Source organism: Pelodiscus sinensis, chromosome 9 (genome assembly GCF_049634645.1).
Source record: "Pelodiscus sinensis isolate JC-2024 chromosome 9, ASM4963464v1, whole genome shotgun sequence".
Taxonomy (NCBI): Eukaryota; Metazoa; Chordata; order Testudines; family Trionychidae; genus Pelodiscus; species Pelodiscus sinensis.
The window spans coordinates 26,701,041-26,728,556 of record NC_134719.1 but is presented as its reverse complement, the minus strand read 5'-3'; the positions used below and the strand labels follow the sequence as shown (position 1 = coordinate 26,728,556).

Below are 27,516 nucleotides of genomic sequence, written 5' to 3'. Positions count from 1 at the left end.
GCGCCACATGGCTGAGTTGCGGGTTCAGAGTCCGGGGACAGAGCACAGACTCCGGCCCTACAAAGTGGAAGGCAGAAGGTACAGTAGAGGGAGAGGAAGAGGGAGAGGGAGAGGGAAGCAAGGGAAGGGGCTTGTGCAGAGGGAAAGGGGAAGGGCTGGGAGAGGAAGGTGCTTGTGCGGAGGCGGAGGGGAAGGGGAAGGCACCAAAGGGACAGGGGTGGAGGAGAGACAAATGGCTGGGGGCCAAGCACAGAGAATGAGGAAAAGGGCAGGAGGGAAGAGGTGTCAGTGGGAGGCGGTCAGGGTGATGCTGAGAGGGGAGAAGGTAAGGGCATTGGGGGCTAGAGGGATGAGGGGAGGTGCTGGGAGAAGGCTTGAAAGAAGGGGTGGGCATGAGGAAGGCTGGGATAGAGCAAGTCATGTGAAAGGGCACAGGGGCATGAGGGGAATGGGGGCAGAGGGTGGTGAGGGGTGGGCATCAGGGAAAAATGGAGCAAAGGAGGCAGAAGAAGTGAGGGAAGGTGCAGGTGCCAGGGGATTCTGGGGGTGAAGCAGAAGGGCAGACACCTGCAGTGGAGGGACCACCACCAGAGGAGAGATGCAGGGCAGGTTTGTAGAGGGAGGTGTTAGAAGAGGGGATGAGGAGGGGTAGCTCACATGATCAGAGTGGGGCACAGGGAAGAGAGAAGGGCTGGTGGAGGGGGGCAGGTTGCAGGAGGGCTGAGGACAGTGAGAAGAGCAGGAGTCAGGACAGCAGAGGAAGGTGAGGAGTGGGGGGGGGGGCAGCAGGCACCAGGGGAGTTGACATGGCAGCAGAGGGAAAAGATAGAGGTTTAAAAATATTTATTAATAACTTGGGTGGCAAATCCAAACAAGCCACATAAACTCAATACCGGTGCACAACACAAAATTCATTTTGCTCATGTGAGGAAACTCTTAGCTATGTCCACACTGGTTGTTTCTTGCACAAGAACATCTTGCGCAAGTGTGCTTGTGCAAGAACACATCCACTCTTCCATGTGCGAGCTGTGCTTTTGCACAAGAGCATCTATGGCAGTTTGGACACTCTCTTGCCCAAGAAAGTGCCGATGGCCATTTTAGCAATAGGGCTTTCTTGCTCAAGAAATTCATGTTGCCTATCTACACTGGCCTCTTGCACAAGAATAGTTACTCAGAAGGGCTTATTCCTGAGTGAGAACATCATAGTTCTTGCAGAAGAAGCCCTGATTTCATACATGAGAACGTTAGTGTACTTGCGCAAGAACACACGGCCAGTGTAGACTGGCATCAAATTTTTGCGCAAGAGCGGCCGCTTTGGCGCAAGATCGTGCCATAGCCAAGGGGAGGGAGGAAGACAGGGGCAGGGAATCAGCACTGGCTCAGCATGTCTACATGGTTTGGGGGAAGGTGCAGGGTGGGGAGGTCTGGGGAGCTGGGCTGGGCTGTGGGGTGTGTGGGGGTATGTGTGTGTGGAGCTCAGAGCTCAATTTGACTGCAGGAGGAGAGAGGTGCCGGGAACCAGGGCTAGACTCAAGGGGAGGGAGGGACAGGGAATTGGCTCTTGGCTCAGCAGTTTTGTGGGGCTTGGAGGAGGTGCAGGGAAACAGGGCTCAGCTGTGCTGTGGGGGAGGCATGCAGGTAACCAGTGCAGGGCTCAGCTGGGCTGAGGTGGATGGGAGAGGGCATACAGAACAGACAGGCAGCTCAGCGGGGCTGTGAGGAGCTGCAGGGAACTGGTGCTGCACTCCCTTGGATTGTGAGGGATGGTTTTGGGGGAAGTGCAGGGAATCAGCAGGGGTGGGCAGCTTAGTTCGGTTGCAGGGGATAGAGGTGCAAAGAAGCCTAGTGGGGAAGGGAGGGGGGGAACCAGGGGCCCTGAAATGACCTTCCCTGGTCCAAAAATTCCTCATCTGGGACCAGTCAGGTCTAGAGGGTGCCAGATCAGGGAGGTCCAACTCCTACCCAAGTCCCCTCCTCGCACCCTCCCTTGTAGCCAGACATCCTACATCCAGCCTGCTTCTGCATCCTACCTGCCACCCAGACCTTGTCCCCTTCTGCCCCCCAGCTCCCTCCCAGATCCTGCACCCTATCCCTATCCTGCTCCTTGGCAGCCCTGCCATCCTGGCCCCAGCACCTTGCCTTACACCCCAGGACTCAGCACCACCTGGCCCTGGCTCCAGCACCCTGCCATCCACGCTAGCACCCAGCAGCACCCTGTTCCTTGTCCCAGCACCCTGCCAGTCACCCTAGTGCCCAGCAGGACCATGTCCCTGACCCTAGCACCTTGCCACCTGCCTGTCCCAGCACCTTGCCCTAGCACTCTACCACCAGAGCCAGCATCCTTCCACCCAGCAGCACCCTCTCCCCAGCCCCAGGACCCACTAGCACTCTGTCCCCTACTCCCACCAGCTCATTTGGGACCACATTAGTGAGGCTTGGGGTTTTTTGGAGGAGCTTTTTTGTTTGTTTGTTGTTTTGCATCTCACTTGTGTGGCCCCAACTGACTTTTCTGTGGGTCAGTGACCTTTGACTCAAAACAGGTTCCTCACCCCTCTCATATATAAAGACAATGCTAAAACCTTTTGAGTTTGACATAATATTTTATTTAAAAATGAAGCCAGGCCAACAAGCCCCCAATTGAGACCAAACCCCCATTTCACTGCAGCATCATAACACTCCTGAACCACCTGACCCCAAATCTGAGTCTATCCTACACTGGAACCCCCTGTCCTGAGCCTCTTATATCCCCAAATTCCTGCATCCCCACATCCTCAGTCTTCTGCCACAACATTCCTCCACCATCCACACATCACAAATCTGTGTCCTGAGCCCATCATACTCACAACCTTCTTGCCCTGAGTCCCTCACATATCCAGCCCAAACTCCTGCACCCTCACATCCACAAGCCCTGGCTTGCTTAGCACCCCAACCTTCCACCTGAACCCAACACTCCCCAGCCTAGAGCCCCCTCCCTGAGTCAACAGCCCCTTCTCCTGCATCCAAATTCCCTCCCAGAGCTTGTACTTCTCACCCCTTCCCACACCCAAATCCCTCATTCCCACTCCAGACCTCACTCTCACTAGGTTGAGACAGGTATAAGGGCTGGGGATAGCAAGTGATGGAGAGGAGGGAACAGAGCGGATGAGGCCTCACAGAAGGGAGATGGGGGGGGGGGGGTCTTGGGGAAGGAATGTGATTTTCATGAATTGGTGGGTCCCTCTCTCCCCCCCCCCCTTTTTTTTGTTTGACAAACTAAGGGGTTCCTTGAAATTCCGGAAAGCTGAAAAGGATTCCTTGGCCAAATAAAATTGAGAAACACTGTATAGACACTCACATTGTTATTTTGGAATAACGGCCATTATTCCAAAATAACACTGCTATGTAGGCGCACACTAAGGGATTTAGGGAAAGTTCTCAGCCAAACACAGAGAAGCAGATATGAGGCAGCCTTGTTCAAGGCTTCTTTCTTGCTAACATGTTTTGGCACTTTTAGAGACAGTGAACTAGTTCCTGAGTCAGCAAGGGAAAATATGGAAGGACTTTGGTGTGGAGATATGCATAATGAGAGGAGCTATATGAACTCTGATAATCTAAAAAAACCCCAACAATTGGAAGTGAGCACATAGCGCTATAGCAGGAGGAATGACGTATGAATTTTCTCACTAGGAACATTAATACTTAATATTTATTAATCAATCAATCAATTAATTAAATAGCAATAAGTTGGAAAGAATCTCCTCTGTACTCACAGCAATAGACAACCTCTCACAAATACCATATTTTTAATGTTTTCGCAATGGGTCTTAAGGAGCTGAGGCTATTGGCACAGAAATTTGGTTTCCACTCATTCTTGCTCAGAGCTGCAGCAATTGGGTCCTAACCTAGAGCTAAAAGCAGCGGTGGTTTAGGCACTTGGGCAATGACATTCAAAAGTCTGCAGGCATATGAGAGACATCTGGTAGAGAATCAGAGCTAATGATCATGTGTTTCCAGTTTCAGAAGCATGCAAACAGACAAAGCACAGTGTAGAGTGGATTTGTGAGCACACTATTATATACTCGCTGCACAAGTGGGTTTCTGGGTCATTAGCAGTTCACAGCTGGGCGTACGTGGTGAAGCGTTCCTGATCTGGCATGAAAGTAGGAGCATATCATAGGATGAAGTGACACCCCGTGTGCACATGGTAACGGCCCAGGAGCATGCAGTAGTATTGTTCACTTCAGTGAAAATGATTTGGGAAGCCAAAAGTGGCTCTAATTAATGATCAGAGAAAAAAAGGATTTGAGCTGAGTCCAGGAATTGTTCCCTGGGGTCATATTATTTGTTCTGACATACAGTGCAGGACATTGTAGGGAGGAGAAAGGTTTCCCACCCCTGCTTTATGTCTAAGGGCCAGGGGCCACAAGCAGCCTTTGGCTTGCCTGATCCGGCCACCAAGACTCAGGGCCCCCCAGCATTGGTGAGTTCACACTCCTACTCCAGTCCCCTGCTACTTCCTTCTCCCCTATCTCCGCACAGCTGAGCTAACAAAATCTACTAGCCTGGGCTTGCACTAGGCTCTGGTGTGCAAGGGAATGTGGGGAGTGTCTTTCTCCTTTTCAGTTGGAGGCATGTCCATGAAGACTTTTTTTTTTTTTTGCTTCTCACCTGTGTGGCCCCCAACGTATTTTTCTGTGGCTCAGCAGCCCCCGACCCAGAAAGAGTTCCCTATTCCTGATATAAATATACAAATCCTCACCATTGGTATGACTGGGAGCTATAAAAATAATGTGGTGGCTAAATCCGTACCTAATGAAGAGTTTGGTAATTTGTCATCAGCACGTATCTTACTGGGCACCTGAGTTATTCAGGGAGGATCGACAGGAGTGGATATATTTTTGTTCAATATTAGGTGAGTACCTAGGAGCCCCACTAACCTGGGGGGGGGGGGGGAGGCAGCCAACCACAATTATTGGCATCTCCTTGTGACAGATTTCCAGTGCAGGTGATCAATACGGAGAGGATACACTTATCAGAGAAAATAGATTGGAAAAGGATCTGAAGAAAGCATCTACCAAGGAAGCAGAGGAGGCGGGCGGGGGAGGGGGAAAATCCACTCCTCAGTCTGATACAGTGGGAAGCTGACCCTCCATCCTTTTATAGCCCTCCCTTTTGCTTCATATGAGATGAGATTGAAGCTTCAGGATGGCTAGGACTAGGTTGATGATGTGGAAATGATGAAGGAAATGATGATGATCTGAACTGCACAATTTATTGCCAGTATTCTCAGATATTTTAAGTAAATGAAGTTGAGGCGTAATTAAAACTACTCATTGTCTCCTGCAAAATGCAGGACAATGTAGCACTTTAAAGACTAACAAGATGGTTTATTAGATGATGAGCTTTCGTGGGCCAGACCCACTTCCTCAGATCAAAAAGTGGGTCTGACCCACGAAAGCTCATCATCTAATAAACCATCTTGTTAGTCTTTAAAGTGCTACATTGTCCTGCATTTTGCTTCAGCTACCCCAGACTAACACGGCTACATCTCAATCATTGTCTCCTGTCTTTCTTCCAGTCTGGATGGCCAAAGTTCTGTACTGCTTTCACTAACTCCAGCCTGTTGTTGCAGTAGGCCCTTAACTAGTACTCTCCCAAGAGAAGTGAAGGATTTCAGATGATAGCATAAGTCTGACCAAAATGTTAGAAAATCAAAATACATGCTTTCCTTCTTGTGTGTGCCTTGCAGTTTCAGTCCAACACATTAAGATTCTCTTCACTCTACAGTTACGGAAGTACAGGAGCAGAGAAGCAGTGAGACATGCACAGACTGTGAGGCAGAGACGTCCTTCAGCTCAGCTGCAGAGCGGCATAGCAACAGCCTAAAAAGCAAATGGTTGGAGTTTTGTGTCTCTGCCAGCTTTTGGGGTGTGTGGTTGAGGGCATTTCTTGTCACAAAGTTGCACGTCAGACTTCATTGCACTATAATCACTGAGGTACCTTAGGAAAAGGAGTCAGCTTCCCTTGGGCTGCAAAGCTTCAGCTAAAACATGAATCATTAGCTTTGTGTTTGGCAAGAATTATGGTTTAATCTCGGACTGATGGTGAGAAAGGTCTGTTCCACTCTTGTTAGCAAAGCAGTGTATTAAGGAGACAGAGACATTGAAACAGATCACTGTATGCTAATGCCCCTTTCACAGTGATTGAACACATAGAATAAGCTATTTAGTGTATGTACTTTTCAGAAAGCAGAAAAGAGATAAAAATGCACCCTAGACCACATTTTCACCATGGCAGAAAGACCTTTTTTGTGCTAAGTGTGAAATTAACCGAACAGATATTTGAATATGTCCTTTATTGGCCAAGTAAACACAGTGTAGATGTAGCATCTGGTTAGTAATGAGCTTTTGCTTTTTATGCATTTTTTCCACCTGGGCGTACTGAGGCACAAGCAGGTCAAAATGACTTGTGCAAGGTCATTATGTGTGTTCTCAGCTCACCTGAGAATCACCAAGTTCCCAGTCCTTCCCACCAGTCTGCACATCACGTATGCACTCCTATGTGAATAACCCTTTGAAATTATGTATTATTTTTGATGAGATATTCTTTTAAGAAATCCATTTATTATGAACTCAAGTGATATTTACAGTAAAAGCAATGAACTTGGTGACTTTATTTGATATGCAGGTGGGTGTTCATATTTCCATAGGAAATTCATTGTAATTCAGAATCACTTAAATACTAATTAAGTTGTCTCTTCAAGGTTACTTTATTATAATATTCATACAGTTCATATTTTTTGCACCAAAGTAAAATGTTAGCTGATCTGTCAAACTCAAATAAGGTTCTAAATTCTACCCTCTAAGGGGAATATTAGCAAATGATGCAAGCTAGTTCAGCCACATCAGGGATGGAAAAGGTGAATATACGTGATGAAAAAGTCTTTAGTTACCCAGGATGTAATCTACTGTAAAATAAGGAATGTGAAAAACCGCATAAAAAAAGTTCTACTACTCACAATGGGATGTGCCAACAAGAAGGGGCTATAGATAAAACTCGAAGCCTACTGAGGGCCGCACAAATGAAAACTGATAGCTTTCAGGGACACCAAAGAAAATGTACTTTATCAGAAAGTTGTAAGTATTTATTATTATAGATTATGTTTTAGGTATATTTTATAATATTTTTTCAGGTCTTGTGTAAAATTGTTATTTGCTCATAGAAAATAATTTTTAATTTAAATATAAATTTAAGGTACTTTTTAATGTTTTATATGATAACTTATTTTGTTGAAATAAAACCAAGTATGGACGGGGGTTAATCAAATAGAACACGCTTCTGTGAAAATTTCAGATACTTTGTACATTTGAGATTTTGCATAAACATATAATTATTAATGCAATTGCAAAACAATGACATTTATTAATATAAAATTAATATACGTTTTATGATTTTATTTGGGAATAAATAAATAAAAAACAAAATATTAACAAAATAACCCCCCTCCTCTTCCCCAGAACCAGGCATTCCCATACCCCCTTTCTAATCCAATCCCTCTCCAGTCCCCCAGAGCCAGGCAACACCAACATAATGCCTCCTCCCTTCCCCAGAGCCAGGCCCCCCCAACCCAATGCCTTCCCCTTCCCCCAGACCCAGGCACTCCCAGCCCCCGCCAACCTAACCCCTCCCCTTATTGCATCCCACTCTGCTTATTCAGCTTTCAGGTACTGGTTAGCGTTTGTCTTCCTTCAATAAGCTACCCTTGGCTTGTTTAGGTCTTATAGTCCATAGGTTGTCCTGTAGGGAAAGTGTATCCCTCTTTAACAGCATCTGCTAACAATCTTTGTCTTTGTTTCTTGTTTTCTGTTGGAGATTTTCCATTACTCCATCCTTACCACCTGAAGACAACTTGGGGAACTGGTGTACAGTTGACGGCAGCCATCTCATTGTACTAGGGTGCATTCATGTGAACAAGGTCTTCAAGTGAGAACCTTTAATTGTGTCTGTTGCTCCTCCTGTGTTTTGGCCTGTAAAGAACTGTTTGCAAATATCTGATTCAGTACACACTAAAGCACTCAGTGAATCAGCATTTCATAAAATCAATCACAATGCATACATTTTATAGAGACAAATTGGCCAAATCACAAGAGTTCCTTAGAGCTTCATATAGGAGAGCACTGAATGGCTACAGTATAGAGACATCAGGAAAGTGTCATGCAATACTGGAAACTAATCACACTTTTGTGACAATAGTAAAGAATCATAGCAGCAAAGAACTCTATTAGAATGAGGGAATGAGTAATATCCCTAATGATGCTCTGTCATTCTCTGTTCCATTGAAAAACTTCTGCCTAGGATTTTCCCCATCTTCTCCTGCATGGTTTCAGCACAGATTTATAGAAACTATAAGTGTACTTCAGACACCCCTCTAACACTTTCAATAACTTAGGGCATAAGCTGTAATTGATAAACTGACACTTTTAAATGTTGTTTCCTCTTTCTATAAGTATGAGAAGAGATTACTAGGTATATTGAATGTATAAAGCTCAGTAATCTGAATATGTTTCTGTTCATTAGGGCACAATTTTTGTTTAATTTTTCCATCCTAGCAAAGCCTTTACAGATAAAGATCCATTCTCTGTCTAGAGTATTTTAACATTCAGTTTTTCTAAAGGTTACTCCAAGGGTTTATTTAGCTTGTAAAATTTTTGGGGCAAGAGACCATGTTGTCACTCGATGGTGTATGTGTGTGGTGCCAACCATAATATGGTCCTAAAACTTAATTGGTGGCCTCTGGGTACTAGAGGATTATGAACAAATAAATAAATAGTATCTATTGCCCAAACAATTGCCTCCTGGCTTTTGAGCTTTTTGTGCTGTTTCTTATTTAGCTGTGTCTCATATAAAAGCAATGCCTATATAACTGATGTATAAACTAAGATAAAATTATATTAGGTTTCTTTGCTTTAGAGAGCTGTTGAGCCTTTTGTGTTTTAGGAAATCTGATTCACAACAGAATACATCATACATATCATCAGACCTTGCACAGTGTTATGAGAGTTGTAGGTAATATAAAATCAGTGTAAGTATTTTTGCTGTTTGTAGATTGTTATTATAATGAGTGCCATCGGCCCATGTGACCCTGAACTGTTCAGCTCCCTGTGCTTCAGCTCTCCTTTGGTAAAATGGGAATAATTCCTCTCTCCTACTCTTTGTCTGACTTTCTCATTTAGACTGTAATCCATCTGAGGCGAGGGCCGTCTTCTATATGTTTGTATAATGCCTACCCAAATCTTTGTGGGGGCTCCAGAATCTGGTTTACTACTCCAAACACAATGTCAATAACTGTTGATAACAAAAGTGCAATAGACATAGATTAAACAGGAAATGAATACACAGTATTTTATAAAAACAGAGAAGAAAATTATTCTCTCTGTAGAAAATGACAGTTATGTTGATTTCTTTTAGTTTAAATGTCAACACCATTCTCTCATTTAATATAATTATTATTATTATATCCCACATATCCCCACTCAGGACTACATTGATAGCAAGTTTGAATGTTTAAGTGGCAAAAAATATGAAACATTTCTTTATAAGTGTGCAAGCCATTGTACTCTAACATTTCCCTGCATGAATGCACTGAGAATATGGTTGTAAGGACTTCTTTGCACCCTATCCTGTTACCCCAATAAATACCACAAATACTTCAGATGTTCTTTGCTGCCTAGCTGTAGGAAAGCTTAAGGCTTTGTGTGACTGAAGAATTTTAAGTAGACTCAAGAGATTAGTAGCAAACATTTTCAAAATTAGAAACAGCAACTACTACTTCTTAATATCTGGACTCTTAACTAATCTATTTTGATTAACTAATGGTTCAAACACATATCTATATGATAATAGTTGTGGTTTCTTTTCTTTTAAGAAGAGACTTTTATTTTAGAGATTTTTGCCCGAATTGTAGTTCAAGATGGTCAACATATAGTCTACTTTTCAAACCGCCTATTTGATTTGCTATTCATTTTCACCCACACAGACTAAAGCAGATAACATTATGTAACAACAGTAAATAACATAAAATGTCTCTGACAAACTTGGTCAATAATTGCATGTTATTTCCAACTTTAATTAAAATAATTCACAATCTATAGCCATATAGCATTCATTGAGGCTAATTGGATATAGATCACTGCAATATAATGTTCATGTGAAATTTCATTTTTTTACATATTGAAAATTAATTCACTAAATTATACTGTACAACTTAATTGTGGAAGTATTTAGAATTTTAACTAACTGCACAAGTATTTTGATTATCCAACTTACTGAGTCATAAAACCGATGACTCATGTTCTACTGAATGAGGCTAAGAGTTATAATTTTAAGATAATATCTTAGTACCAAGGTGGCTGGGTAGTACACACCTTTGGGACCAAAAAGGGAGACTTCTGATTTTGATTTCCCTCACCCCTTCCTTCAGTTTCCCTGGCCAAGTAGGGCAACTTAGATCAGAGGAAAGTGTGAACACAAATAAAAGGGTACTCAAGGGAGAAAAAAGTGTGCATCCAATCAGTAACACATCAGTCACTGAAAATCAGGACATTTAGGGCATATTGAATTAGACACTCCAAAACTGAAGCACCCCATATCACTGGTCTCTACTATAAACCTTGACTGTTGGTTAAAAATCTATATGGAATGTGGCCATTACCCTGGTTTTGGAAATCATAAGATTGAATTTCCTGGTGTGAACATTTCAGCCATAATGTTTAATGAGGAGTACTCAAGTTAAGTGTGTGTCTATGTTTATGAACATACATAACCCCATGAAGACACACTCAAATATATTATTAATTAAATATTTTTTTAGCATAACTCTTAAAATCAGTGACTTTCTTTTCAAAAACATAAAGAGCTTCATGGTACTTAGAGATTAATAATGGAGTACCAGTATAAAACTGCAAATTAAACACACTTTATTAGACCCTTTCTTTGTTCTGCATTATTTTAGTAATACCTGATGTACTGAAGCCTAAGAAATATTGGGCATGGGTAAGGGCTAAATATAGATTGCTTTTTCTGCCTCAACTTTATTTTTAACTTTAATTTAGCAATTATTGTAAACTAGCAGGTGAGGCCCATCACAGAACAGGGAAAGTCATTTTGCTTAGATTATAATTTATAGGAAAGTTCAAGAAATTAAACATATGTAATAGAATTTTTTGTTATTGTACTTGCAAAAGGGAAGTAAAAGAACAGTTTTAATTGTGTAGGATTTCAGCTTCAAATATTACTCATTTTATTGAATAATTACCATAGTAAATTTGCATCAGAAACTCGTAAAGCTCCCATTACTCTTTCCATAACAAATGTGAATTATTTTGTGATTTTTAACAGTAAGACTATTCTTTGCACTAAAATAGTTTAATAGCTAGGGTGTGTCTACACTGCATTCTAAACTCAAAATGAGATACACAATTTGTTCTACGCAAATAGTACTATCTTATGTAAGAGGGGTCAGGGTAAACTCTATCCTGACATCTGGTGGTGAACTGTGGCAAGTGATGCAAAGAGACTTCAGAGGCTGAGCCCAATTTGCATAGATATACCCACCCTGTCTAGTATGTGCTCACAGTAGCCCAAATGGTCACTTTGGCCACTGTGGGACCCCCAGTCTCTCTGTTATTGAGGCAGGGGAGATAAAAGTGTTGTTACCCTGATTATGCGAATCAAGGACAATGGAATGGTGGAACTGTTTATGAAAGAGGGATTTGCCATAAACTAAGTAGCACTCGCTAGACAAGGGGCATGGGTTCCAAACCAAGTCAAATTGAGAGAGGCTGGGGACAGGTCTTTGTACCTGGTGGTGAGGCACTGTCTGAGGACCTAAACAACACTGATTGCACCCCCCTGCTCTGTCCACTGTGGAATATCAGAGTTAATTTGGATTCTATTAGGAGTCTAGTTGTGAGCTGTGGAGTTAACTTCACTGTGGACCAGTGGAGCACTAGTGCTAAGGCTCCTCTGTTATGAGCTGAAATCACTGTGTGCTGTGCTGTGGACGAGAGCTGAAATCGCTGTGGGGAGGCTGGTGCTGTGTGGCAGACGAGAGCTGAAATCACTGTTGCTGAGGGGAGCCTGGTGCTAAGCTACTGGGCTACTAGCAGAGCAGCTTGCAAGGGGCAAACCAGCAAGTGCAGGAGGACAGCAGAGCGGTTTGCTGGGACAACTGGTGAGTGCAGGCGGACAGCAGATGCAGCTGGCGGGGGCGACCTGTGGGTGTGAGCAGACAGCAGAGTGGCTGATGGGGATGACCTGCGGCTGGTAGGAGCAGCAGCAGACAGCCAGTGGAGCAGCGGCAGGAGCAACCAGCTGGCAGCCAGGGGGCGTGGACTGAGACGGCTGGCAGAGCCGGACAGTGGAGGCGGCTCACTGGACGGCAGATAGAGTGTGGTGGAGGTGGCTCACTGGACGGCAGGTGGAGTGTGGAGGAGTGACTCACGTCGACGGGGCGGCAGAACCCCACGGAGAGGCGGAGCCATCAGTGGAGCCAGCAGCAGACCACGTAAGGTGTATCGATCCCCGCCCCTCCAGGTTGGGATGGTGAAACCCTGCTGGGTGAACTTTTGAACCCTGGGGCGGCACGAACCCGGGGCAGAGACTTTGGGGTGTTGGACTTTTGGGACTTCGGGGGGATTTGTGACTGGGGGGAGGGCCTTTGCTCATGTTTGGTCTGTAAATCCGAGTTGTGGTGTTTCCCCAATTTAATGCTGATGTTGGTTACCTCATGTTATTAAAGGTTTGCTACTATACTGAGGCTCTGTGCTTGCGAGAGGGGAAGAATTGCCTCTTTTGAGGCACCCAGAGGGGTATGTAAGATTTCCCAGGTCGCTGGGTGGGGGCTCAAGCCGGTGTTGTATTACCTTGTTGGGAGGAGACCCCTAGATACTGATCCCGGCCCTTGCTGCTATTTACTCTGCCTGGCAGAAGGGCTACACTTATTTGGATTTGATTTTGAAATAGGCTATTTGGCCTCCAAATTTTGAAATAAAGTGCTATTTCAAGCCATCCCTTATCTCTCGGGGATATTTACAGGGATGGCAAAAAAGCATGTCCGTTATTTCAAAAAATATTTTGAAATAATGGGCATGTTCCTTCGATGAGGGTGAACTATTTCAGGATATCTTGGTATCCCAAAATAGCTGTGCAGTGTATTAGTGACTTGATTTTAATTTTGTTAGGAAATATTTATTAATTCTAATCATAAAAGTCATGATTTTTTAACAATGAAAAATAAAAAATTATTATTTAAAGCTCTTACCCAGAATATTCCAGTGTAAAAAGTAGTGCATTCACTAATTTAAGTGGCAGGATTCTTTATGCAAAATTTGGTCTCTGTAGGTAATCCCAAATTATGACTTTATTTTGTACAAACAAATCCACAAACAAACTCTTCAAAATATATAATAGCTTTTTAAAAAATGATTCTCATTTGGATAATGTATTAATGCAAGGAAAATAACATGAATATTCCAAAATTTGGATTGAAATATGCCTGAAAGAGATTATCAGAGATATCCTTGGCAAGGTAATGCCATGGGGGAAATCTAGCTGTTTTTAAATTATACTTCTTGAAAGATGGGATGCTTCACATAAACCAAATGCCTTTCATATCTCCAGTCACTTTTACTTTAGCATTTTAATTACTAAAATAGTGAAAATGAAGATATATAATGACCTGTTTTTAAAATTGACATTCATCTAATCTGGAAAAAGAAACATACTAAGTAACTCATATATCCAATCAAAAGTAATAAATTCAATTAAACTTTATTAGCATTAGAAGCTATTGTCAAAGTGTAAAAAAGAGACAGACTTCAGGTATCTAATAGAGGTGGATATGACCTACCCACAAATGGTGAATACTTCTATGGAAATGTTGGCATGAAATCTGCAGACTAAGAATTGTTCACTGGAAATTTTAAAATGTCCCTTATGCAATTCAACTATATAAAAAGAAGCAAAATTTTTTGAACAAATGATTTATGCTGAATTTATCACATATTTCTAGTAATAATGAGTTTTTCCCAGATACTTTCTTATCCAAAATATATATCCCCCCATCACAAAATAACGTTTGAAGCAATTGTTATTTATCTTTCATCTTTTTCATAATCTTCTCCCCTCCTCCCCAATAATAAGGAAGCTGGGCTCTCTTTATGACATATGGTATTTTACTGACCTTTAGCCCATTTATACTAGGACAGAGTGATTAACAAGATAAATGACATAATCAAACTTTTTCTAAAATCTATAATTCTTCATTCCTAATTCATATGCATTGCCTAGAGGGAGAAACTCTTAAATCAAAGATATTAAACACTCTAAAATTTTATTCAGGCTAATAGTAAGTAACTTGTTGGAAAGACTCCCATCAATGAAATATTGACTGCTGATTTTATCCTTTACTTGTTATTTTTTAAGTGTAAAGATAGGTATACAGATGTATGTTATTTATTTGGTACAGATACAGTGAAAAGAAGAAAACAAAAGCATTATCAATATAAGAGGTAACACATTCTCTTAGCTATAGCCCCTATGTGGGCTCCTGTCTACAGGTGAGGAATTTTCTGTCAAAATAGACATATTCACACTCCCTCCCCTATGCAGCCCAAAATCAAATGAGTAAGAGAGACAAAGAGAGGGGAAGTGACTGAAAGAAGGAAAAAAAGACTGACAATATGGATAATATTGTTTTCCTCTATCCTGCCAGTTTAACAGCACCTGAGGATTTCTGAAAAGACAGCTGATGTTTGAGGGGTTGTCAGATGGAATGTTGTCGACTGAAGTTTCTATGGCACTTAGAAAGGCCACTGGGCAATTCAGAGGCCAGACAAATGGTGCCTGAAAACAAACAGGGCAAAACCAAAAAATCTCATGCTAAGCTTTGCCATGAACAGTCCTACATTTCCTGTCTCCTGTTGCCATGGGTCTCAGAGAACCCAGAGGAGGAAACTTTCCCACAAAGTGAGAGGCTGGCAGAAAGGCCAGGTAACACACCTCAGGATACCCACTAGGAAGGTTGCCCTAGATGATGAATACAGTTCATATTCTGAGAAAGTCAGTATTTCCAGGATTTCCCTCCTCCTAATGTGATTGGATCAACTACTTCAGAGCAGATGAGATTCACTTCAGCTTCACCAAAATTGCCTATAAGCTTTAGGACATAAGCCAGCCACGAACAGAAGGTTGTAACTGTATACAGGCAGTCCCCGGGTTACGTACAAGATAGGGACTGTAGGTTTGTTCTTAAGTTGATTTTGTATGCAAGTCGGAACTGGTACATATTGTAGGGGAAACTCTAGCCAAACATTTCTCCAGAGCTCAGTTTTATTCTCCCACACCTCACTTCCCTCAGTCCTTTATTCTCAAGCTGAGGTGTCTGCTGAGAAAAGCCGCTCCGCGTCTCCCTGGTCTGCTGTGGGGGGCGCTAGCTTCGCGTCTCCCTGGTCTGCTGGCGGGAAGCAGCTAGTGCGGGTTGTCTCACCCCGTTTGTAAGTAGGGATCCGATGTAAGTCGGATCCATGTAACCCGGGGACTGCCTGTATAACAAATATTCTTACACTTTCCTCTGAAGCTGTAGCAGCTGGTAACAAAGAGATAAAGGGACTAAGATGCATTAATTATATTCCCTTCTAATCCTTCTCCAGACCTTCTGCTATAATGCTTCCCCTACTTGTGCATTGTGGGTTAGGGAGCAAGGAAGTGAATGACTGAGAAGGGAGCTTTGGGACTAAGACCAGAGAATCTAGAAGCCTACAAAGCAACTGTCCATGCACCACCACACAAGGGGAACATAAAGCAGAGAATGTGAAGCCCTAAGGCTGCAGTAGGTGCTAAGTGGTGGCTTGGCACCAAACTTGGATAGTGAGGTTTGGTTTTGAAGGAGGGATCGCTATGGATTTCTTTCGAAATTCATTATGAAATTACTTAATTTTTATAAGAACATGAGATATAGTCTACTATGTTTTTGCTGTGGGCAAAGACAAGTGTGTAATGTGATTGACCTGTCAGTAGATTGCCTCAATTACAAATTTGTTGGCTGACTGTTTTTTAGATGGTGACATTAAATGTCTTATTTTTTTAATACCAAAATATAAACCAGTAGGTTAAAATAAAATAATAATGGCATTAATCATATAGGGCTCAATCTTGCATTGCTAATTCAGTCATTATGCAGGCTTTGGTCTGATACAGCATAAAAGGCTGGATCCAAAGACCACTGAATTCAACTGGGAATTTTTTTCATTAACTTCACAGGCCTATGAATCAGGTTCTGGTAGCATTTTTTACAACCATCACTGAACATATCTAATATGGTACAACACCATGTTTGCATGGGTCTGAGTTTCCAAAAGTTCTCTTTGTAATTAAGGACACAAGAGGGTATATGCATATAACAGAAAACAAGTTCATGTCAGGTCAGACTGCATAAAATAAGAATTAGAGTTACAATCCAGTAATATATATGAAAAAGTATAGTTGTTTATAATACATATACAATGCAGTTTTGAAACATGTGCTTTGGAGTAATTTGGGTGTTTCACTGAACTCACCCAGGCTACAAAGAACGAAATGCATGCAGAAAGGCTAGTTATAAACTCACAGCTCATTATATACTGCCCAAACTAATACAGATACAACATGATTTAAGATTGGAAACAGTGGCTAAAGGAATTAGCCTGCTCTGCATGAAACTTGGTTTATTTAATCAATGTTGTTCCCACTAGAAAAATGGATTAGTTTTTCTTTAAGACAGAGTTAAAAGTTTTGCAGCTAATTTATTTTAATAAGCATTCAGTCACTGACTGCTGCAGAGAAAGGCTAAACTGTAATGAAGCACCAGGAAAGAAAGCATGACTTAATTATTTTTCAGGGGTGGATAATGAATAAATTAGCCATGCTGCAGCCTTGCTGTTTGTATAGAATATATTACTTTTGCTTTAAGAACCATATCATGACAAAGTCAGTTTTTCTCCTGAATGCAAGGTGACTGATGGGGTAATATGTGGTTATGAAAGATTTCTCTTTCATCACTGTGTTGCTAATGTTGGTATCAGAAACTAGTTTGAAATTTTCCTGAGTTCATGTACTTCTATGTAATTACAGAAGACAATTATATTTATTTTTAAACAAGTCTTCTAATTATGTGCACTACAGAATGAGTTACTTAGATGAGACCAAAAGTGTATGTGGCCAAAACTAATTTCTTGGTATTTAATTTGTTGACACAAACGTCTTCTATGTTTATAATGAAAGCTGATGCTTTCACATAAAGGTGTTTGCTTGGCCAAAGGATGACTAAGGAAGGGACCCATGAGGGTGAGGAGGACACATATACCAAAGAGAGATATTAATTATGTAATAAGGTATAGCGAATACGGATCTGATCCATCTTTTATTGCAATCAATAGGAGGCTTTCCAATAATTTCAATGGGAGCTAGATTGGGACTATGACTATAAACAATGTGATGAAATTAAAACAATGTAAACTAAGTAAATAGAAGAGACAATATCTTCTGAGTTGAGCGATTAATTACACTGTGAAAGAATCTTCCCAGGGAAATGCAAAAAAACACTCACTTAAGATACTGAACAGTAGATTAAATGAGCATTAAAAACTTTATGGTGCTGAGAGGATTGATTGTTTTATAGATCCTTTCCTTCTTTGACTTATATGATCCATTCTTGAAAACATGCATAGAAGCAGAATCAACAAAGTTAATATGATAGACAATATACCACTCTCTTGTTAACAATCCGTACAACCTCATTTTCACCAGTATTTCTTTGTTACTTTTCTTTGGTAAGCAACTTTTCACTGGACAGTTTTAGAAGTGCACTATGTTTTAAAGAAACAATTGAAAGAAATCAGATTTTTAATTACAGGATGTTTTTCTTCAATAGATTTAAAAAATAATGCCCATCCCTCAAATGGGTTGTTAGATTTGGGTTCTTTGGGAGAAACCATTACCTTGAACTTGTGAAGTGGAAAATAAAAATAATCAGAGCAGCAGATTTGGTTCTGCAAGATACATTGCCAAGCTACTTTCTATTTTGCAATCAAAGGTCCTTCGTGGTTAAGGGTCAGTAAAAAAGGACAAGGAAAGAGGATGAAACAGGTAATCCTGTCTCTTTTTACAGTCTCTAGAGTACCATATAGTTTTGGGGGTAGCTCATCAGCTGCAGAGGACACTAAGTGCTTATGTCTACAGAAAGTGATTGTCCTTTGCTCATTTTTGAACATGACTTATGGTCACTTATTTCACTCTATAGCTTTAATATTTGCTCATGCTGTATTTATAACACATGCTATTTTCTAAATAAAAGATTGATAAACACTGCTAGTGATTTCTGTAATTACCTTACTTGTGAAGATAACTTACATGTCTGTAAATGTTATTTTAAATACATGTTGTTAAAGTGAGACATTTTATGGGACCAATAAGGGAAACATACTGAATGGAAATTATAGATCCATTGTTAGTTTCTTCTTTAAAACAGCCAAGGTTCCATTTCAAGCTTTTAATTCTTTTCATAACATTTTCTGACTGGTCTTTCTTTCTTTTTTTAACCACTGAAGGTTCCTCAGGAGTGTGCATTAGTGTCTTTATATACAACAAAGTAACTCATTTGTTGTCCCAGGGGTGATTTTACATTAATTTTAATGTATTTCGGATTTGCCTTGGATAAAAATGAAACCTACTCATGATTAAAGTGATAAGGATAAACATCAGCCTTTTTAGAGAGTAAAATGGGGCTCCTTAAAGATAATATACATATATATGAATTTGTAAAGAAGAAAGAATACTGAATGTTTTGAGAGCTTCAGGGAAAATGGCACCTGCTACTGCTTTTCTACAGAAATGGACTTGCTCGATCCCCCTGTCAGAACTTTGTCACAGAAGCAATGAAATTCAGATAATATGTCTGCAGCAATCACAACTAGAACTACACACAGGTGCACATGCACACATAAATGATTAGTTGATGTGACTGTGAAAAGGATAAGTGAATGTGAAGTATATTAGAAAGACAATAAATATGGCTAATATCTTTTCCTCTCTTTCAGTACAGCAGGTATTGTTAAATTGAATAGCCACATATATATCCAAACATAATGCTGTTTTCTTGTGCAAATGAGGTCATGAAACATTTTAAATGAACTAAAATTCTCTAAATCTCTGTTTTGTTTCTCTAAAGTGTATTGCCTTCCCTACTCAAACTCCTCCAGAGGGATTCAAAAACCACAAAGACTTCTATAAATCTTCGATAATTTGATTAGGGAGCCAACAAAATACCATGTGACAGAGGTGACCAATCACAGAACAAATAGTGAATCATGAATACCAAATACTCTTAAATTATTTGAGGGCTGTCCTCAGGCTGGAAAATATTCCTGCTCCTCACCTTCCCTCCCCTCTCCTCCCCCCCACACAAAAAAAGAACAACAACAAAACCCTACAAACAATGAGCATTATCTGTAAGAAAAAATTGCAACCTCCATGCAGATAAATTGCAAATAGAAAAGGGGTCTCAATAAACTTAATAAATTATTTTTCAAATATTTGTCCCACTCTGTATAGCAGTGTCATTTTCAGTGGTGCCTTGTGAGAGCTTACAGTGAGTAGCGATAAAGAAGGTAAATGGACAGTGACAGCCATGTAATTCAGTGTCTGATTGCTTTTCCACATGTCATTGGTGAAATGCATATCTTTCCCCTCAGTCTCTATGAGGGTCTACACTACTCAAAATTGTAAGGTCTAATAGATTCAACAGCAGAGAAATGATGCCTTAGAGGAATATTGTACTTTGACTGCAATGAAGGAATGTTTTGACACTATTATTTTCTATCACTAAAAATATGTCTTTAGAGCTATAGGTGGAGGTTTGAGATGGCTGAAAACTTTTTCTCTGAGCTTTTAAAAAAAATTTCAATCTCTACTTAGGCTGGTATTTGAAAAGTATTTGCGAAACATTTGTTTTGAAACTTTTGAGCCCTTCTAATACCATTATATTTACTGTATAGAGATAGCTCTATTAGCTAGCAGCTCTGATATTTTTCAAGAGAAAGCACTGTCATGGCTCTCATTTAATGTCTGAGGAAGTATTTTTTTCCTTCTCAAATGTTGGTTGAAGTGTTAACACAGGAATTTAATATTTGTTGAAAACTTTATTCTTTTTGAGTGCGGTCTATGATGTCTGTCAGAGAATGGTAGAGAAGAAGTTTGGGGATATGAAAAAAATGTGATGGCAAAAAGTACTGTGTATTTCAGAATGGAAATAATTTTTACTGCTCTGTGATTTTTAAAATCTCTATTTATGCCTTCCCATTCAAGTTTACATTGAAGTGTGGGCTCTTAAAATCTGGATTTTTAAAACCATGCATGTTAAATATGCCATAAAAAAATTATGTGAGGGAAAGTGAGTCTAGGTAAAGAGACAAGTCCAATCTTTCTAAGATAACTGAGGAACTAAGGATTATGGTCTGTATTTATTGTTTAATTCTTCTTCTTTTTTCTAAAAAAAGGTTCTGCACCTGGCCTCTGACATAGGCACCAGATCTCAGTGCAGCAGCTGCTATATCTACTGTTAAAATCTATATCTCATTCTTGCTGACATCGAAAGGTTTGTACTGTGTGAACTCTCATTATTTTTTCCAGGGACACAGCCCTTTTCTTCAGAAGAGCAATTCTGTCCTAAGCGTAATCCACTGTCAAGAAATAGGCCAAAGATCAGCCTGCCTCCCATTTGTTTCTGGAACACACTCTGCTGTCACTATTCCAGATTATCTGTTTGTTAGGCATCCCTGTATCAGATCTGATTAATGCAGAGCACTTGTCTTTCACCATGAATAAGACCCTTCAACTCTACTTGAGAGCCACCCTTTTGCACAGAGGAGAATTTACCTCTTTTGCAGTTAACTTTCTTCTCATCTTTCTCCCCTCTGCTACAGGCGGCTTTGCTGCACATATTACAAGTTTGGTAGGAGCCTTTGCTATACAGAAGTCTGTAAGGATATGCCTACACTAGCTCGTTAATTTGAGCTAGGTAAGCAAATCAGGCAACCAGAGTTGCAAATGAAGCCTGGGATTTAAATATCACGGGCTTTATTTGCATGTTCCTGTCTGACCGCCATTTTTAAATCCCCCTTAGTTCGAATGAACTGCCTGCGGCTACACGTGGCAGTTTAAAGTTAATCCGAACTAAGTCCTTAGTTCGGTTTAACTGTTACTCCTCGTGGAATGAGGTGTAACAGTTAATCCGTACTAAGGACTTAGTTTGGATTAACTTTAAACTGCCCCGGGCAGTTAGTTCAAACTAAGGAGGATTTAAAAATGGCGGCTGGATGGGAACATGCAAATAAAGTCTGGGATATTTAAATCCCTGGCTTCATCTGCAACTCCGGTTGCCTGATTTGTCTACCTAGTTCAAATTAATGAGCTAGTGTAGACATACCCTAAGACCACTAGTTGAACAGAGTCATCATTAGTTTACATTAGGCACTTATTTGTGTAGGCACAAAGATCATTGGGTCAGCTCTTAGTCAGAGTTCAATGAAACAACATTATGAGCATTGTTGTTAATCAGTTCATAAATGTAAAAATAATGCAGGAAGCCTTTCATCTCAAATTCCTAGCAAATCACAAACACTATTATTATACTTTCCTCTGCAGTAATACATGTATCATATTTAAGTTATTAGTACAAGGAACCTAAACTTTTGGATCTGTATTTGCTATTTTGAACTGTTCCAGATGATGTAATTCTACAGTTTGTGATTATATTTCAAGGTCCTTCACTTATAACAGTGACACACACTTGTATTATAAACCATATTTCATTGGGGGTTACAACTGTGCCCTAAAATATTATCTTATCTGCCAGGATTTTTCTATTTTCTTCTTTTAAATGTGTTATATAGTTCTGAAAAGAAAATGCAAGTCTCTGCAGTGCATTTAAAATGAGCCTTCATTTCCTAGACGTTACACACTAAAAAAAGGATCCTTAACACATCATCTAGATTTCATATATGAATATTTTATTAATCTGTAGACTGGTTTGACCACACTAACATAGGATTTGAATATATTATTGGTGTCATTTTTGAAAATTGGGGGCCCATTGGACAGAAGGTCAATTGACCTCCCTGGTTCAGCAAATTCCCTGGTTTGGGACTGCTCAGGTCCTGAGGGTGCCAGACCAGATAGGTACAGCCTGCATTACTGTATCTTTCTATTAACTTCAGGTTTTGGACAACCACTTTAGAATACTGCAGTAGGTTTTCTATTAAAGAATAATTTTGCACTGATTTATGCCATTTTTTACTACAAAACTGACACAATGTATAAAATGTATGGAATTTTGCAAAGACTTTAAGTTTTAAAAATTGATACAATTCTAATCAGGTTGGTGAATTCTATGAAAATCTTTTACACAAATTATTAATTGACAGTAATAGAATATGTAAGATTGAGCAATAATAGGTTGTGAGATGTGGAAACATAGGAGCGTAATGATCATATAACAATTTGTTTGCACCTAGCACCTCCAGACATGTACAAGGATCTCAATACAATTTTCAAATATTAATAAAGCCTCTCAGATTACCTGGGGAATAGACATTAATATTCTCATTTTTCAGATGAGCAACCTCTGTTACAGAGAATTTAGCTCATTTGCTTAACATCACACAGGAAATATATGGCATAATGCTTCCATGCCTATTCCCTATACCGGGGTGGCCAACTAGTTAGAGACGAAGAGCCAAGATAGCTGTGGATAGAGTGCGAAGAGCCACGTATTATATATTTATTTTTAGATTGATAGATAGATTACACAAAATGTAGTGATAAAAACAATATTACAGGACATTTTGGACAAAAACCAATAAAAAAATCTCTAGTCACTTAAATTCATAGCCGGTCCATAAATTTTCAGAGAACTTGAGAAGGATCAAACATCAAATAAAAAAAAAAATCTTTAAAAATACAGTAATATTCTCACACTAAAAAAAACATTTCCCTCCTCCCCCATGTATTTTAAATTTAACACTACTGGCCTACTATGTTCTGTGAGTTTTTAAAAATTAAACTGAACTAAGAAGCAAATTAGCACAATTTGAAGTGCCTGTTTCACTCCAGCTTATTGATGTCTGGTATAGTTTCTTCATTTTTTTTTAATGAAGATTATGGCTTTTTTATAGTTCTAAAAATTCAGGTCTGTCCCAGACTACAAATATGAGAGGTTCACAAACTATAAAGGAGAGACTTATATCTCAGAATACTTGCTTTAGCCTGGCAAATAATAGCATTTGAATTTTCTTTAAAGAAACACAGTGTAAATCAGGTACATGTTGATTATTTTTTTTGCCCTGGAATTTAAATATGACATCTGTGTTGACTGCCTTAGTCTGCATCCATGAAGACTTTGAGGTGCTTCACCCTCCCGACCTCGCTCTAACCCAATCCCCTTTCCCTCCGCCAGAACCAGGCACCCATAGCCCCCCTGCTCTAACCCAATGCCCCCACTCCCCTAGAGCCAGCCACTCCCATCCCCCCCCACTCCCGTTCTAACCCAATCTCCGTCCCCTCCCCAAGAACCTAGAACCCCCAACCCCCTCACCTCTTCTAGAGCCAGGCACGCCCAGCTCCTCTCCCCCCGACTCTAACCCAATGCCTAGGTTCTGGAGCCGCCACCATGCGCTTCTTCCTTCAGGCACTGGGGCATGTGCACAGAGCAGCTAAAATTGGTAAACTTCAATAGTGGCTCATGTAATTGGAGACCAACCATCCACTGAAATAGATTAGCCATTTTTGTGTATACGGCAGCATGTGTTTATTAGTTTCCTCCCCCTCTTTCTGAATCATTCTGGATCACTAAATAGGATTATTTTTCATTGGTTTGAATGGGTATCATCTGAAATATGCAACCCTGGTTGCTATGCAAAAAGGTATCCCTACAATTCATTCCAGTACTTACTTTGCTATGGACAAGTTAATGGCCAGCCTTCATATCACTGCACAGTTGGGAAAGATAAAGGATACTTTCCCTGTTGATCGACCTGCATAAGGACATGCAGAAATGAAGCTGCTTTGCTATGGGGCGTTCAGATGTTGCTGCTTAATTATTTCCTCCTATGTGATGAATTCAGTGCAGGAATGGAGCAATGGGGAGTAGTTGGAATCATGTCTCTGTCCTCTGCATGCCCATCAGATTTTTTTCCAAATGTCCAGAAGGAAGAATGTCACAGCCCTGAAGGGGTATCACATATTGCCCCGCCCTCTCCTTTCATGCAGTTAAGATGCTCCTTGAAACATTCTTTTTATCTGAGACAGAATGCCCTCAACACCCACGCTGAGGTGGTGTAGCTCCTTATTTGAGATGAGGCTTAAGAAACAGAATGTAGTCTCAAGTAAACAGTAGTAAATATGCCATAGAAAAATTCACTTTCAGGAGGAAAATCTTAACAAGTCTTGCTTCTTATACAAACAACACTATTAGTTTAAACCGCTTTCAATTATATTTTAGTCGCTATTCCTTACTATGTTCCATTTAATGGGCCTATGGGTACCTTTTGTATTGACTGTATAAAGCATACTCATGGTGTAAATGATATAGGTCTCTGACCCATTATTGCTTTTATGATATATACTTAATACAGTACTATACTTAGTGATTATTGTTAGCAGTGTGTTTAAAGCTTGCTATTTTTAAATCTTGTATTAAAGATATTATTATGAAGAAAAGGCATTGTATTTTGATTGTAAACTTCCTCCTATAATCTTATTTCTATGATTTTATAATTTTTCTATGCCATTGTGGCCTCCAGGAAAAAAAAGATGGAAATAGACTTGTATAGAGAAAGACAGTCACTAAGTACACTGCACATCAACTCTATTTCTCTCCCTCCCAACCTACACACCCTATTTTCCAGTCCCTCTCATTTATACACATTTTTGACCATTAGACACCCTTGTATGAACTGTGAGTATAGTAGTTAAATCATTTTAACTCCTCCAATGCAACAAGCCTTTCAAGCCATAATTTCTCACTATTACCCATGCAGCTTTCCTCGCCTCATATAATTATCAAACTTTCTCAGCCTCATTGTGTGCAATGTGGAATACATCATCCTAGCTCAATATGCATTCAGTTCAGGCTCTTGGTACAAGGCAAGCAGAATGGAAGGGAGTGTGTTTGCAAATAACCTCTGTTCAGCGTGAAAATAATCTAATAGCATCCGTGAAATTTCAATCATTACTGCCAAATGAGGACACCTTTAAGCCAGTAAGATTCAACCTTTTCCCATTGATCAAGCACCATGGAAGTTAATTGTTGATTTAAAATACTCAGAAGCTCCCAGTGGCTTTTCTTTTTTACCTCATTAAGCCCTGAGCAGACTGCAGAGCTCTTAAGCAAAACTGTGGGAAAGATAGTTTGGGGTTGTTGACTGCTTTGGTGATCCTCAGGTGCAAGTAATTCATGTTTAGATGAACTCTATCATTGCAGCTGTGCTGATGGAGTGAGGAGAGAGGCATGTCTGTTTCTCAGCAGCCCGGATTCAAGAAAGCATCCTTATTCACTGAAAGACAACTTGAAGTTCTAATGGGACTTAAACACATGCTAAATGTGTGTGCTCAAGGGGGATTGATGTAAGCAAGTGCTTAAGTGCTTTCCTGAATTGAGCCCAAAAACTTGATAGTGTATAGGTGAAATATTTTCCTTTTCCTGCTCCTTAGATAAGGCTGCCTTTTCAAGTCAATTGTTAAAGTAGTTTCTCTGTATAGTTAGCACCTAAGTGAAAATATGTATGAAGCTTCTTATTGTAGTATATTGTTTCAGGTGCCTTTCCCACTTAGTTAAATTGAATGCTACCAGTTCTAATTACTTTCCTCTGAAACACTAAAGAGGGGAGCTTGACCAAAAACCCAGCCAAAACACATACTAGAGAGAACCACTCTAAGAGTATGTCTACACTACCACCCTAGTTCGAACTAGGGTGGTTAATGTAGTCAATCGAAGTTGCAAATGAAGCCCGGGATTTAAATATCCTGGGCTTCATTTGCATCTTGCCGGGCGCCGCCATTTTTAAATCCCCGGTAGTTCGGACTCCGTGCCCGTGGCTACACGTGGCACAGAGTAGGTAGTTCAAATTAGGCTAATTCGAACTACCGTTACTCCTCATGGAACGCCTAATTCGTAGAAAGCCTAATTCGAACTACCTACTCCGTGCCGCGTGTAGCCGTGGGCACAGAGTCCGAAATACCGGGGATTTAAAAATGGCGGCGCCCGGCAAGAAATCCTTGCTGCGCATCCACACTGCCCTCTTGCAGAAGAGCTCTTGCACAAGAGAGCTTACACTTGTTAGAAAACAGTGTAGCTCTTGTGCAAGAAGCCCTCTTACTTTAAATCCTCTTGTGCAAGAGCGGGTGGACAGTGTAGCTGCTCTGCGGAAGAACGGCCATTCTTGCACAAGAACCTGCCAGTGTAGACATAGCCTAGGAGAGATCAAAATACTACAAAAATGGGTGTCTGTGAGGGTCAGTAGCAACATGTTTAGGCTATGTCTACACTGCAGGTTTCTTGCGCAAAAACTGTTTTGTGCAAGAGTTCTTGTGCAAAAAGTCTTGTGCAAGAGCACATTCACACTGCCATGTGCTTTTGCATAAGAGAAGTGCTTTTGCACAAGAGCACCCATGGCAGTGTGGATGTTCTCTTGCTCAAGAAAGCTCTGATGGCCATTTTAGCCATAGGGCTTTCTTGCGCAAGAAACCCCTGTTGCCTGTCCACACTGCCTTCTTGTGAAAGAGTTCTTGTGCAAGAGGGCTTATTCCTCATGTGAAGAGGAATAACTCTTGTGCAAGAAGCCCTGTTTTCTGATGCTTTACAGTACATTTACTTGCGCAAGAAACCGCATACAGTATAGATGCTCTGCAAGTTTTTGCGCAAGAACAGCTGTTCTTGTGCAAAAAGCCTACAGCGTAGACATGCTGTCCTGCTTTTCCCATTTCCTGCTTTTCCCAGTAAGCTGTCCTGCTTTTCCCATTTCCTGACTGAGATTGATTGGCTCCCAAGTACTGGAATTAGGCTGGAAAAGTGGGTCAGTGACACACAAAACCTGGAACAGAATAAGGAGGTTAAAAAAAATATCTTCACTCTAAAAAGGGAAGATTAGTTTTCTTCCAGACAAATTTGGAGTCAGTTTTCCCTTTTTGCAATGCATAGCATGAAGAAGGTTGGAAGATAGAAATTGTTTTATGAAGGAACAGCAGTGATTACAAACATGTTCATTCTTAAAGTGTGATCATTTAAAGAGAAATGAAAATTGTACGGATTACTATTAGAAGTAATAACTAAGTTCTATTTTTCCTTTTAAACCAGGTCAACCCACACTTGGATGCAACTCTCTTAAAAGTCTTTTCAACAGTTGTAGTAGAGTGAGTGACACTAAAAATGGATATTTACTGAACCAT

At 40.5% G+C, this 27,516-nt stretch overlaps 1 long non-coding RNA gene across 1 annotated transcript; it reads left to right on the top strand.

Moving 5' to 3' along the window:
- LOC142830660 (uncharacterized) lies at positions 1-27,516 on the top strand. The gene is made up of 3 exons (XR_012906101.1): positions 1-78; positions 20,571-20,668; positions 27,425-27,516. It is a non-coding gene; the product is annotated as an uncharacterized LOC142830660 (long non-coding RNA).